This window comes from Cynocephalus volans, chromosome X, assembly GCF_027409185.1.
Source record: "Cynocephalus volans isolate mCynVol1 chromosome X, mCynVol1.pri, whole genome shotgun sequence".
NCBI classification, from domain to species: domain Eukaryota; kingdom Metazoa; phylum Chordata; class Mammalia; order Dermoptera; family Cynocephalidae; genus Cynocephalus; species Cynocephalus volans.
The window spans coordinates 149778620-149791783 of record NC_084478.1 but is presented as its reverse complement, the minus strand read 5'-3'; positions in this window follow the sequence as shown (position 1 = coordinate 149791783).

The window sequence follows — 13164 nt, the reverse complement described above, 5'->3', positions numbered from 1 at the left end:
GGATTAGAACTCAGTACGATGCATGGATTTATTATGCAAATGCAGAATCAGTTGAGAGAGTTCACTGCTAAGTCAGGAGAAAATATTTTGTGTGATATTCATTCACTTTACTACACTAATATTCATGGTCTGTTGTATATGTTCTCTTCTCTCACATGCACAAAATAGTGAATAATTCTTATTTAGCTCTCTTCAGAGTTCTCTTAATCTCCACTTACACCGGCTATTCTTGTGTGAGCTGGTTATCTGCCATTTCTCCAAATCTTCTGTGAGGCACGTGGTTAAGAGTCCAGGAGATTTTAAATATGGCCTTAATGAAATGAACACTATCGAAGATGGAGATAGAGAAATACTTCTCATACCCTGACTATCCATGAGTGGGCTCTTGTGCTGTGTCAGCAGTATGACTCATGTCTTCTATGTCACGTTAGTTAATATTTTAAGAAATGAGAAGAAGCCTGCTGTGTTCTTCCCTGAAGCTTCCATTTGGCATTCTTCACAAACTGCTCAAGGAAGAATCTGCTTTCCTAGTTGTATGTGTAGTTTAAGTGATTTGCTAGAACTTTATGGTAGGTTTAGGTGCCCCAAACATCCATAGGGTTTAGAAGGCAGAGTGTGCATTTTCCTTTCAAAACAGTGTCAGTTAAAACTTTCTAGATGAGAAATAAGTATAAAATTCCTACTTATTGAAATTTAAAGACTCAACAGGTCACACTCAAGGTGGTGGTAGGAGGAGCTGTAGGAACGGCAAGGTACAAGAGAGGGCAGGTGGAGGCAGGTGTGTGGGCTTTCTCCTGCTCTGTCCTGGACTGGCCCAGGTCTCCTGGGGACATCTGCTGAGCCCTGCCTGAGTTCTTAGTGCCTTCTCTAAGCAAGTGGCCAGTAGAAGGCAGGCATGGAAGCTGAATGCCTGCAAGCCACATGTCAGGCCCCAGCAGTGCAGTCGGTGACCATGCGCTCAGGGTTTAACACCAGTGCCCTGTCTAGATCACACCATGGGTGAGTCCTTGAATCCCCAGGTGGGCATACAGAGGGGCTTCTTTCTCTATGCCATTCCCATCAATTTTCTCTTTTGGGCCCACATCCTCACCGATTAAACTATTAGGTATCAACAATCAGGTCTAAAAAGTTATAGAAAGGTTTTTTTCAAGATGGCGGTGGCTGCAGCGGTTGGCGCGGAGTAGCTGAGGTGGAAAAGGCGGCTACTGGGCCTCAGGCAGCCGGGAAACTTGTGGACCTTCCTCTTGCCATCTCTTAAGGGAGGACCGCTGCTGGTGGCCGGTCGTGGGGGGTGACCGCCACTTTGCCCTCGGCAGGAGCGGCTGCCTCATCTACAGGCAACAGCTTTGAATTGTGGAGCAGGAAAAGAACTGTTTCTTAGCTGCAAAAGCGAGTCTCGAAAGAGGGAACACGGCGCCAGGGCTGCTGTGGATGCAGACAGGATACTGGAGGCCGGGGCCGCGCTGAAGGCGGCCAGATGCCCTATTCAGGATTCGAGGTTTCAGGCCGGCATTAAAGAAGATTCCTGGGAGCACCCGAGCCGCGCTGCGACTGAACAGCCTGAGGTGGCAGCAGCCGAGAACAGGGAAGGCGGCAAACCAGAGGCAGAGAGTGAGCGCCCGACCTGGCACAACCCTGTGAGTGACCCCTGGACCAGCCCTGTTTGGGGTGCTGACACCCACACGGCTCCTGCCTGCATCACCAGGCCACTCACCGCCCCGGGGCTGCCTCCATTTTCCCAGGTCCGGGCAGCTCCACCCGGCTCGGCCATCACTGAGCCTTTCCACTTGCTTGGCCTGGCGTGGGGCTTTCTGGAGCCTGCGGGCCGGCCTCCCCTCCCACTCCCTCCGTGGTTCTCTGGCGGGTTGGTGGTGGGGGGCGTCCCCGGCCAGTGTCGGGAGGGCAAGGAAGTACGGGCGGGCCGACTCTCACTCCACCGCACCCTGGACTCCGGCCCCCGGTAAACTTCCTGTTACTGGGAGGCAGATACCATCTCTGCGGCCACCAGTTCGGAAAAAAGCCTAACCAATTTCTGGTTGGGAATAGTGTGGTAGGAGAGCTCCCAGGTCCGCTTGAACCTGCCGGAGAGCTGGCTGCAGGCGGGCGCTAGATTCGGTCTATGCCTGGGGGATACAAAGGTGAACAAGTCCCGAGAAAAATCTACACAGTGCTACAAAGGCACCCAGAGTGACCGGTCGTCTGTGCCTAGCAGAAACCTGGTAGACTTCCTGGACGAGGCGGTGCCGAGCAGGGTCTTGAAGGCCCAGCTGATAGACGAGGGGTGCAGAAGACACGCCCCAGCCCAGCACAGTGCGCACAGAGTGGGGAGACGTGCGGCCAGGGAGGCGGAGACTCGACAGAAACCACACACCCTGTGGGGTCACCACTGCACGATCCAACAGCCTGGGCCAGAGCACACGGAACAGGGAGAAGTCCTGCACAGGAAGTGAAAGCTCAACAGAGATCACACACCCTGTGGTACGTGATCCACCAGCCCAGCAGAGTCCAAGCTGACCAGAAAGGTGGCTCCCCGGAGAAGCCCAAGACCCGAGGCAACCACACACACAAGGCACTAGAGGCCAACTGAGCAGCCACGGAGGTAGCCATACGAAATTGGCAACCACAGCAACATCCTAGTTATTCATTAGTCTCAAACCGGTGGACTGTGAAACCCCCTGCCACAATGAATAAACATCAAAAAAAAAAAAAAAAAGATACCAGAAATACAAAAAATCAAGAAAGTACACCACCAAAAGTTAATAAATCTCAAACTCTAGATCCTATAGAACAAGAAGCCCTTGATATGACTGACAAGGGATTTTGAGTGATAATTCTAAGGAAACTGAATGATATAGAAGAAAACTCAGCTAGACATCATGATGAAATGAGGAAAAGTATACAGGATCTGAAAGAGGAAATGTACAAAGAAATCAATGTCCTGAAAAAAAATGTAGCAGAACTTGCTGAACTGAAGAAGTTATTCAGCGAAATAAAAAACACAACGGAGACTTTAACCAGCAGGCTTGTCGAAGTTGGAGAACCTCTGAACTTGAAGATGGGCTGTTTGAAATAACACAAGCAGACAAAAAGAAAGAAAAAAGAATCAAGGACATTGAAGAAAATCTGAGAGAGATATCAGAGAACCTTAAGCGCTCAAACATCCGAGTCATGGGTATTACAGAAGGGGAGGAAAATGGAGGTTATGTTGAAAACATATTCAAAAAAATAGTGGTAGAAAACTTCCCAGGTATAGGAAAAGTCACAGATCTTCAGATCCAGGAAGCTCAACGATCTCCAAACGTATTCAACCCAAAAAGGCCTTCTCCAAGACATGTCATACTCAAATTGGCAAAACTCAGAGACAAAGAGAGAATCTTAAAAGCTGCAGGAGAGAAGTGTCAAATCACCTATAAGGGAGCCCCAATCATGCTAACATCAGACTTTTCATCACAAACCCTAAAAGCTAGAAAGGAATGGGATGATATTTTCAAAATACTAAAAGACAAAGATTGCCAGCCAAGAATACTCTACTCTGCAAGGCTATCCTTCCGAAATGAAGGGCAAATAGTATATTTCTCAGACAACTGCGGGAGTTCACTACCACACGACCACCCTTACAAGAAATCCTCAAGGGAGTACTGGTTTTGGTTCCTGAAAAATAACTACCACTGCCATAAAAACCCAAGAAAAATCAATACCCACTAGTATAATAAAAATGGCATTCATGAAGAGAAAACAAGCAAACAAAAACGCTATCTACAACCTAAGGAACCAACAAACACAGAAACCAAACAGTAAATCAGAAAGCAAGGAACAAAAGACACCTAAGACAACCAAACAACCAATAAAATGCTAGGAATAAATCATCACCTTTCAATAGCAACTCTTAATGTAAAAGACTTAAATTCCCCATTCAAAAGACACAGACTGGCTGACTGGATCAAAAAGGAGGACCCAACTATATGCTGCCTACAAGAGACCCACCTCACCCATAAAGATTCACACAGACTAAGAGTGAAAGGATGGAAAAAGATTTACCACGCAAACAAAAAAGAACAACGAGCTGGAGTAGCTATTCTTATATCTGACAAAATAGACTTTAAATTAAAAACCATAAAAAGGGACAATGAGGGACACTACTTAATGATAAAAGGACTGATCCATCAAGAAGACATAACAGTCATAAATATGTACGCACCCAATGTTGGAGCAGCCAGATTTATAAAACACACTCTATTAGACCTAAAGAAGGAAATAGACACTAATACCATAATAGCAGGGGACCTGAACACCCCACTGTCAATATTAGACAGATCATCTAGTCAAAGAATCAATAGAGAAACACAAGATCTAAACAAGACTCTAGACCAATTGGAATTGGCAGATATCTACAGAACATTCCACCCAACAACCTCAGAATATTCATTCTTCTCATCAGCACATGGATCATTCTCCAGGATAGATCACATATTAGGTCACAAATCAAGTCTCAATAAATTCAAAAAAATTGGAATTATCCCATGTATCTTATCAGACCACAATGGATTAAAACTAGAAATTAATAACAAACGAAACTCTGGAAACTATACAAACACATGGACATTAAACAGCATTCTACTTAATGACATATGGGCCCAAGAAGAAATCAAGCAGTTAATCAAAAAATTTATTGAAACTAATGAAAACAATGATACATCATACGAAAACCTGGTGGATACTGCAAAAGCACTATTGAGGGGGAAATTTATTGCATTAAACGCTCACTTCAAAAGAATAGAAAGATGGCAAGTGAACAACCTAACACTTCACCTTAAAGAACTAGAAAAACAAGAACAATCCAAACCTAAAGTTAGCAGACGGAAAGAAATCATTAAGATCAGAGGAGAACTGAATGAAATTGAAAACCAAAAAACAATTCAAAAGATCAATGAATCAAAAAGTTGTTTTTTTGGAAAGATAAATAAAATTGACAAACCATTAGCATGGCTAACAAAATAAAGAAGAGAGAAGACTCAAATAACAAAAATTAGAAATGAAAAAGGCGATATTACAACTGATTCATCTGAAATACAAGGAATCATTCGAGACTACTATAAACAACTATACGCCAACAAATTTGAAAATCTGGAGGAAATGGATAAATTTCTGGACACACACGAGCTCCCAAAACTGAACCATGAAGACGTAGAAAATTTGAATAGACCAATAACAATAAAGGCGATCGAAGCTGTTATCACAAGGCTCCCAACAAAGAAAAGCCCAGGACCAGATGAATTCACAGCAGAATTTTACCAAACATTCAAAGAGGAATTGACACCGATTCTTTACAAACTATTCCAAAAGATTGAAACAGATGCAAATCTCCCAAACTCATTCTATGAAGCAAACATCATCCTGATACCAAAACCAGGTAAAGATATAACCAAAAAAGAAAACTACAGGCTAATATCCTTGATGAATATAGATGCAAAAATCCTCACTAAAATACTAGTAAACAGAAAACAGCAACACATACGAAAAATTATTCATCACGATCAAGTGGGATTCATCCCAGGGATGCAAGGTTGGTTCAACATACACAAATCAATAAATGTGATACACCATATTAATAAACTCAAACACAAGGACCATATGATCATCTCTATAGATGCTGAAAAAGCATTTGATAAAGTTCAGCACTCATTCTTGACAAAGACCCTCTATAAGTTAGGTATAGAGGGAAAGTATCTCAACATAATTAAAGCCACATATGCCAAACACACTGCCAATATCATCCTGAATGGGGAAAAGCTGAAAGCTTTTCCTTTAAGAACAGGAACTAGACAAGGATGCCCACTCTCACCACCCCTATTCAACATAGTATTGGAAGTACTAGCCAGAGCAATCAGAGAAGAGAAGGAAATAAAGGGCATCCAGATTGGAAAAGATGAAGTCAAACTGTCCCTGTTTGCAGATGACATGATCCTATATATCGAACAGCCTAAAACCTCTACAAAAAAACTGCTGGAATGGATAATTGATTTCAGCACAGTAGCAGGATACAAAATCAACACACAAAAATCAGTAGCATTTCTTTTCTCCAATAGTGAACACGCAGAACGAGAAATCAAGAAAGCCTGTCCATTTACAATAGCCACCAAAAAAAAAATAAAATACTTAGGAATTGAGTTAACCAAGGAGGTGAAAAATCTCTATAATGAGAACTACAAACCACTGCTGAGAGAAATTAGAGAGGATAAAAGAAGATGGAAAGATATCCCATGCTCTTGGATTGGAAGAATCAACATAGTGAAAATGTCCATACTACCCAAAGTGATATACAAATTCAATGCAATCCCCGTCAAAATTCCAAAGACATTTTTCTCAGAAATGGAAAAAACTATCCAGACATTTATATGGAACAATAAAAGACCACGCATAGCCAAAGCAATGCTGAGCAAAAAAAATAAAGCTGGAGGCATAACACTACCTGACTTTAAGCTATACTACAAAGCTATAATAACCAAAACAGTATGGTACTGGCATAAAAACAGACACACTGACCAATGCAATAGAATAGAGAATCCAGAAATCAACCCACACACTTACTGCCATCTGATCTTTGACAAAGGCACCAAGCCTATTCACTTGGGAAGGGACTGCCTCTTCAGCAAATGGTGCTGGGATAACTGCATATCCATATGCAGGAGAATGAAACTAGATCCATACCTCTCACCGTATACTAAAATCAACTCAAAATGGATTAAGGATTTAAATATAGACCCTGAAACAATGAAACTTCTTAAAGAAAACATAGGAGAAACACTTCAGGAAATAGGACTGGACACAGACTTCATGAATACGACCCCAAAAGTACGGGCAACCAAAGGAAAAATAAACAAATGGGATTATATCAAACTAAAAAGCTTCTGCACAGCAAAAGAAACAATTAACAGAGTTAAAAGACAACCAACAGAGTGGGAGAAAATATTTGCAAAATATACATCTGACAAAGGATTAATATCCAGAATATATAAGGAACTCAAACAACTGTACAAGAAGAAAACAAGCAACCCAATTAAAAAATGGGCAAAAGAGCTAAGCAGGCATTTCTCTTTGGAAGATATACAAATGGCCAACAGACATATGAAAAAATGCTCAACATCACTCAGCATCCGGGAAATGCAAATCAAAACCACACTGAGATACCATCTCACCCCAGTTAGGATGGCTAAAATCCAAAAGACCGTGAACGATAAATGCTGGCGAGTTTGCGGAGAAAAAGGAACTTTCATACATTGTTGGTGGGACTGCAAAATGGTGCAGCCTCTATGGAAAATGGTATGGAGGTTCCTCAAACAATTGCAGATAGATCTACCATACGACCCAGCTGTCCCACTGTTGGGAATATACCCAGAGGAATGGAAATCATCAAGTCGAAGGTATACCTGTTCCCCAATGTTCATCGCAGCACTCTTTACAAGAGCCAAGAGTTGGAACCAGCCCAAATGTCCATCATCAGATGAGTGGATACGGAAAATGTGGTACATCTACACAATGGAATATTACTCAGCTATAAAAACAAATGAAATACTGCCATTTGCAACAACATGGATGGACCTTGAGAGAATTATATTAAGTGAAACAAGTCAGGCACAGAAAGAGAAATACCACATGTTCTCACTTACTGGTGGGAGCTAAAAATTAATATATAATTTCACACACACACACACACACAAACACACACACACACACAAACACACGCACACACACAAACACACGCACACACAAAACCGGGGGGGTGGAAGAAGATATAACAACCACAATTACTTGAAGTTGATACGACAAGCAAACAGAAAGGACATTGTTGGGGGGGAGGGGGGAGGGAGAAGGGAGGGAGGTTTTGGTGATGTGGAGCAATAATCAGCCGCAATGTATATCAACAAAATAAAATTTAAAAAAAAAACGTTATAGATATACATGGTCGTGGGGCCACATTTTTGAAGCTTGGCTAAATGTCAGCGTTGTGTCCTTTATCAGTAATAGCTACAAATTTTGTCTAGTCCCTGTTATTTAAACTCCTGAACTGTCATTCAGTTTACCCACAATTTTAATGGAATTTTTGAATTTAATAATGGTTGATAATCACTTTAAATATTTGTGCAATCTGTCTATAATTAAAATTCCGTGATTCACTTACTATTATCTATTTTTTAGAATTGGAGATATTCCACTGGATTCTAAATATCACATACCCCTGGATCTCAAAACAGCCTTTTCTAAATCAGCACAAGATTTTTTTTTGTCCTAGCACTGTTAATTTTAATAATTCTCTGAAATATATGATTGAACCAGAATTGATTGTTTATGCTTGCATTACAAAATCTACTGATAAAGATATAAAAATGTGAAGTTTCAGCTTAAATTCTAGGCCTATTCTGTTCTATACTATACGGAAGAATTCGTCCGTAATCCTAATATTATATTGCTAATTCACATAAGCATATTTATAGTTACTTTAGAAAATGTGTAGACTGCAATGTGTACTATAGACATAACAAGTCATGTTAAGTAGCCTTTTGATTAATACACGGACGCTGAGAGAGATGAAAGCTTTATCATTTGGACCTAGTAGTATGCTCACTCGGAGTAAGGGTTGGGCTGTGTGGATGGATAGACTGCTTTCTTGGGCTTCTGTGCAAACCTGGCACCATTTCCACTTTGTGAAAGTTGTTTAAAAGCTACTATGTAGATGCTTAGTTCAAGAAAATGGGGAATTTAGCTTTCTTATCTGACCAAGATTTATTTCAGAACTTTCAAGTTTCAAATATGCTCATAACTATTTTGAGAATTGGCAAAGCAATTAAAATGCTGTTGTGGTAATAACTGTTTGGTACATTAAACAGTAAGGCTTTACTATCAGATATAGATATTTTATTTTTACCTTGTAATTTTTAGGATATGAAATGAGAATGTGAGGACAACCCTGAAAAAAGAAAAACAGTTGCTTTCCTGGAAGGGAAAAACTTGTAGTTCAAGATAATACAATACGTAATAAAAGAAAAACCAAAACCCCCCGAGGCTGGAACAAAACCACGTAGTTGTTTTCCAAAATACTTTTTGGATTTGATCTAGCATTTGATTTTATCTTGGAAGTGGTTGTTTTATTTCTTAACCTCCACTTCCTGGCCTATTTGAAACATCCCGGTTTCAAATTTTTAAATTTTTAAAATTTAGCACATCCAGAAAAGAACGGCTTCTGGGGTTGGCTCCTATTGAACAACCTCAGTAGGAACGGCTATATAAATATCATTGTTAATATTAATAATTAGAGATGGCAACAAAATACTTTTATGCATATTTAATTCTCTACTTGGATAACAGAGTATAGTGGATAATTTAGAAAGCTATCAAAATGTCGTAAGTTTGTTGGTATAGATACTACTAGGCAAGAAAGAAAGCACAAGTTAAACAGAAGATATTTATATGGTCAGCTCTTGATTATTCTGACATCTTGTTTCCCAAATTTTCTTCTCGCCTTTCGGCTATTTCCACGAGGAAAACAAAGTTTTGGGTGTTTTCTCTCCTACCCCCTTTTCCAGAGGAGATGTGAACCAGAATTAAGGAGCCAGTTTTCCTAGGAGTATGTGGCTCTGCCCATTGAGAAGGAGCGAAAAGCAGAAGGCAAGTGGGGGTTCCACTCACTTTACTAGTGCCCTGTGTTCTGGAGATGTCAGTCTTTCTCACATCCAAACATAAGTACAAGGACACATTTCAAAATTAATCTGGGAATTGTTCACCATTAAAAAACTTATGGATAGGGCCTAGCCCGTGGCGCACTCGGGAGGGTGCTGCGCTGGGAGCGCGGCGACGCTCCCAGCGGCCGCGGGTTCGGATCCTATATAGGAGTGGCCGGTGCACTCACTGGCTGAGTGCCGGTCACGAAAAAGAAAAAAAAAAAAAATTAAAAATTAAAAACTTATGGATAATTGAGAGTTGACTGTATTAGGAAAGGGCCATGTTTCAGTTAGTGCTATGAGTTCTTTTTTCTATTAACGTCGAAGCAGCGCTCTCTTAGTAGCCTGAACACCTCTGAAAGCAACCCATCACCAGCGGTTTTAATATTAACCTTCCATATTATTGTGCGCACATACGCTTTTTAAGGCTGTTCATACCTTGCAAAATTCACTTACTGTGCTATTCTTTTAAATCTGTCTATTTTAAAGTTTTAACCACAATATCGACTCTTCTGTAATTTCCTAGAATTATATTGTTTTCTTACAGACACCTCAACTTGCTTTTCTGTATAATACTTTAGGAAAACATTGCCTTGTAAAGTAAACCTGATTTTTTTTTTTCTTTTGTAACAGAATGAATCTGCTATTTTGGAATCTGGAATATGCCTCCCACTCCCCCAATTCTCCACAGATTGTGGAATTCTGATGTAAATAACAAGACGTGAGCTAAAAAGCCAAACAAAAATCCATATTTTCAAAATGTGAAATATTTGTATTGAATGTTTACTCTGTGCTAGGAAATAAGCAATTTATGTCCATTATCCCATTGAAACTTTACAGAACTTCATGGAGAGCAGGTAAATATTATCCACAATATATGCTAATGGTGACCAATCATGATAACTCCCAGAATTCTTTGTAATAAGGACTTTTTTGTTGGCCACATTTGGTTTATATCAAATAAAATTATATTCTCTCACAAATAGCACTTATTTCACACAAAGAAACAGTCTTTGCGTGCAGTTTACACATGCCATGTAAGACAGAATTTGGCTGCAGTTCTAACTGCAGGTCAGGCATCTAAGGAGGCCTCCTTCGGGGCACTGGGGTACTTGGGGGCACTTGGTTGCCACTTGGTCACCAAAGCTCGGGGTGCAAGCCTCAGTGTGGCTAGTCCAGGAGCTCACTTTTTAAAATTTAGCACATCCAGAAAAGAACGGCTTCTGGGTTTGGCTTCTATTGAACAACCTCAGTAGGGACCCCTAAATAAATATCATTGTTAACATTAATAATTAGAGCTCAACAGCTACCTTACTGCTTTCTCTACATCACCTTCACAGCAACCCTATGAGGGAGATTTCAGCGTCCTCATTTCACAAATGAGAAAAGAGCTCAAAAGTAGACATTTTTGCCCACAGTGGCACCTCTTGTCAGATGGGGGCGTCAGGATTTGAACCCAGTCACTCTGGCTCTGGAGTCCACACTCTTGGCCCTTTGACTGCATTGCTCCGTTCTTGTCCCTCCCCTGGCAAGCACCTTCCCACAGTCTGGTGGCTCATCTCCTCACCCAGTGCGCCTCCTCCCCAGACAGTGTTGGAGAAACACTGACAGGCTTCCCTCCTCTCCCCCTTTTCTGTGCTCCACAAAGACACCGCCCCATGCACGCACATGCCCCGTTCCTGTAAATACTTCAATGCTTTCATTAAGCCACTGTTTCTCCCATGTTTAAATCACATCTTGACTAGCATTCGAGTCTAGCTCTTTCTGCCTTCACAAAACATAACTTGTCTTTTAAAGTGACTCCTGTAGACAGCTAATCTCATCTACTGTGTATGCCTCCCACTAATTTAACTCTATGTAATTGTATTCCCAAGTTCTGTAAGGCATTTCATTGTAGCCTCTTACATATGCTGTCCACACACGCTTTTATTCTGCAATGACCTTTAATTTAACATCTCATCCTCATTAAAGTTAAGGCACTGGGAATCGGCAATGCCTTTAACCCTTGGTGTCTCACCCTGGTTCTTTGCTAAGACAGGATCTTGGGACTCAGTTTCGCAGTAGAGTTCCAGGAGAAGCAGTTAGTGGTCAGATAGAATTAGTTTTTCAGAAAATATGAGAAGTGGATGGAAATATCAGTAAAAAGCAAGGCAAAGTAAATATGGCAACGTATTAGTGGTGTTTTTCTGTCTTGCTTTTTTGAATTTTCTGGTTCTCTAAAATGAGTCTATATTACTTTTATAATCAGAAACAACCCAGGAAGTTATTTTCAAGATGGTGAGCCCTAGGACAGTGAATGTAGGTGGGGCCTGATTTTGCTGGGTCTGTGGTGAAAGTGGAGGGCTTTTTAGTCCAGGCAGTGTTCACACTTGCTTGTGCATCTGCAGGAAAAGACTAAAGGGGGCTGGGGAGTGTGTTATCCGGCTTCCACTGAGGAGTGACCCCATTCCAGGGGCCCCAACCATGGCTGGAAAGTTCGTGGGCTAGGTGGGCTGGATAAAGAGGAGAGGATTTGCTTGTTCCTGACTTTCTCTGTCCTCAACCTGAAGCTCTGTGGGTGAATCTGGACAAGGGAGATCAGAAAACTCGGGCCCATGGGAGACATCTTAGCCCTGTGTGACACTGAGCCTGTCACCTGGTGTAAAAGCCCAGATGATTTCTCCCGGGACAGAGATCTGGAGCATCGCTGCAAGACGATGACAATGCATGCAGCATCATGGATTAGTGGAACATCACAACATCTGATCCTACGATATACAGAGTGTTTTCCCAGATGGCTGCTTTTCTGCCATATCCAGCAACTCTGTGTGGTGGGTGGGGCAGGAATAATCTTGAGTGTACAGTGGGAGCAGCCAAGAGTTAAGTCAAATCTAAAGGTCACCCAGCCGGTAAGTAGCAGGGCCAGAGCTCCAAACTTGTGCTGATTCCAGACCCAACCTGTGTTATTCTCTTACTTGGTGATTCTAACCCTGCCTTGCTTCTGCTTTTGCATCCTGTTTTCTCTCCTCCCCACAGCTGAGACCCCCAGGCCCCCCCAGACAGAGACCAGTCCTGGCTTTATGTGGGGGCAGGAAGGAAACCTCAGCCCAGCCCTCTGGGGATCACCCACCTTTTGCCCACCTGGCTTGACCTGGACCCAGGTCTGGTCCATGACCCAGATGCTGTCTCGTGCTCAGGTGTGGCCCCAGGATCTACAGAATCATTTTGGAAACTTAGCACATTCAGAATCAGCTGCTTCTGTGTCCTCACCTTCCCATCCACTTTGGGGTTGGGGCCCTTGATTCCAACTGGCTTCTTTCATCAGCTCTTGCATGTCCTCAGTGTCTCCCACCTTGGACTTGCTTCCTGGAGCCAGTCTCCTCCAGAGATTGCACAGACCCTAACTGTATGATTACAAACCCTGGACATCTGATGGCTGCCTCAACCAGGGCCCTATGCAGTCAACAAA